The sequence below is a fragment of the Staurois parvus genome, unplaced genomic scaffold, assembly GCF_062004578.1.
Source record: "Staurois parvus isolate SC_StPar_1 unplaced genomic scaffold, SC_StPar_1.0 ptg000599l, whole genome shotgun sequence".
Classification (NCBI taxonomy): domain Eukaryota; kingdom Metazoa; phylum Chordata; class Amphibia; order Anura; family Ranidae; genus Staurois; species Staurois parvus.
The window spans coordinates 535,455-538,261 of NW_028318395.1; positions in this window are offsets into that span (position 1 = coordinate 535,455).

The window sequence follows — 2,807 nt, forward strand, 5'->3', positions numbered from 1 at the left end:
ACCGACTACGGGGAGCGGGAGGGGACAAACAACTGGAGGTGGCCAAGCTTCGCGAAGCTGTGACATTTTCAGTTTTATCCTCTAGTTACATGAAGTCAGGCAGTCATTTATCAGAGGATTATTCATATTCTGGCCCAATGATATTCTCATCATTCCTGCAAAAATATTACACCACAACCAGGTGTGCTGCAATGCATGCTTTGTTGCGTCTACACATGTCCGCATGCGCTTCGAATTTTAGTGTGCAATTTGAGCAAAACGATGAAATCTCCAATTGAATAGCTACAGTATCCACTCATAACTTCCAACCACAATAACAATCATGACTTCCCATCGGAATCAGGCTAAGTCGATTGGTCAGGGTGGAAAATTATCGACCGCATCACGTCAATGATCAGCACTGAGATAGTTTGCTCAGGAATCTGATCGTATTTCGATTTGTCAGATTATGAGATGACATGGTGGAAATAGATGTGATCAATAACTTCCAATCATAAGTCATGACCTTACTATCAATTGAAATGGAATTCCCCGTGTGTGAAATATTGATGAAATGAGTTGTCGCCTATAGACCAATTCCTATTGTGTAGCACTACTGCTTTAGTAGTTGCAAAGATTTTGGGTCCCCCTTATAGTCCTGCACAGCCAGGCAACATGCATCTCCACACAGGCCTTGAGCTTTGCTTTTCTGATTTTCAACTTCATGGAGCTATTTACAAGCCTCCACTGCAACACTCTGCAGGAGAGCTAGCCAGCGGCTCCTAATGTACCACCCCAGACCCAAGATGGACTCTTCTTTCACCCAGCAATCTGAGCAGGGGATCCAGTGCCTGTCGCTTTAAGAAATGGACAGTCTCAGGTAGGTGATGAATCTGGTTTCCCACCAGAGTCCTTCTCTTATCCGCCCTGAGGGTGCAGGGGTACTCAGATCCTCACCTGTACAGTTTATGGGTTGGTGGCTCCTATCAAGCCTTCTAGCTGGGCTCTTTCCCTGCTGTACAGGTGGTCCTTGCTCTGGGGACCACTGAAGCTCTGAGCTGTTCTCCTTTTCGAGCTCCACTGCCTGTAGGTGAGCCTCGCTCAATCTGGGCCCTCTCCCAGGCTCTTGCCTTCAGCCTCACATCTTCCTCTCTGTTTTCTCCCCAAACTCTCCTGTAGCTTAGCTGGCTCAAACACTTTTAAGGGCTTTCCTGGCCCCTTGCCAAGCCTCCTGTTGTGGATTGGCCAGGATCCTTCAAGAGTACAAGCCAGCAACTCCTCAGATCCACCCAATGTTTATAGAGCTTTCTCCAAAGCTCTAGAGCAGGGGGAAATTCCAGAAGGGCTGGCTTGCAGAGCCTCTCAGCCCTGACCACAATTTGACCTCCTGACTTTTGCACCCAGGCTGCTACTCAGCCCTGTTCTCTAGCAATCAGGACTCTAGCTCCTTCTCACTAACTTGGAGGGTGCTACAAATGGAAGACGTCAATGGGAAAATAAATTTATGATTTATTAAAGCGCATATGGCCACCATTAAACAGAGTAATCAAACATGCTGAAATGCAGCAACTCACACAAAACTGGGGAGAGGATGCATTTTATCACTGTGCAACATATAGAACACTGTGCGTAGTGGTGTGCTGCATCATAGAACGTATGAGTTCAGAGGTATGTGGTAGTGTCTTGAAAGGAAGTTTTGGGGTACTTAAATTGGTTCTAAAGGCTCAAGTTTTTTTACCTTCATGCATTCTATGCATGAAGGTAAAAAAACCTTCTGTGTGCAGCATCATTCCCAACCCCCCTTAATACTCACCAGGGCGGACTGACCATTCGAACACTCGGGCACTGCCCCAGGGCCTGGAGTCAGTAGGGGGCCCTATGAAATGCCCCTGGTACCTTTTTATAGGCTTTTTTGGGTGTGCTTTGAGTGTGGGCAAAGACACAGGGGCCCTATGATCCCCTATTGCCTGGGGGCCCCATGAGTTGTCAGTCCGCCCCTGATACTCACCTAAGCCTCCTCTCGATCCAGCGATGTGCACTAGAGTATCGGATATCCCGGGACTCCCTCTTCTCATTGGCTGAGACAGAAGTGGGCTGTCGCTCACAGCCAGTGAGCCAATGAGAAGAAAGGAGGCAGAGCCGAGCCGGGGTTCCATGTGTGAATGGACACATGGAGCAGCAGGTGCCCCCATAGCAAGCTGCTTGCTGTGGGGGTATCCGACAGGAGGGAGGGCCAGGAGAGGGGGACCTGAGAAAAAGAGGATCTGGGCTGCCCTGTGCAAAACCATTGAACACAGCAGGTAAGTATAGACATGTTTGTTATTTTTTCTTTAAAAAAATAAGCCTTTAGAATCACTTTAGCCACCACAATACTGGACACTATCACCCCCTTCTTTCATGCCCAGGCCAATTTTCTGCTGCCGCACTTTAATTGGCTATTGATTCATTGGCGGTAATGCATGTTGCACCCAAATTAAATTTTTATAATTTTTTTCACACAAATGGAGCTTTCTTTTGATGGTATTTGATCATTACTGGGTTTTTTTTATTGTTTCCTAAATAAAGGAAAAAAGACCAAAAAATTTTAAAAGAAAAGAAACACATTTTACTTTGTTTCTGTTATACAATTTTGCAAATAAATAATAGTTTTTCATAAATGTAGGCCAAAATGTATTCTGCTACATTTCTTGCCCTCCTGAGGATTTACCCCCCTTCCAGGCCAGGCCCATTTTTGCTATTCGGCGCTGTACTATTTCAACTGGAAATTGCGCAGTCATGGAATACTGTATCCAAACAAAATGTATGTCCTTTTTTTCACACAAATAGAG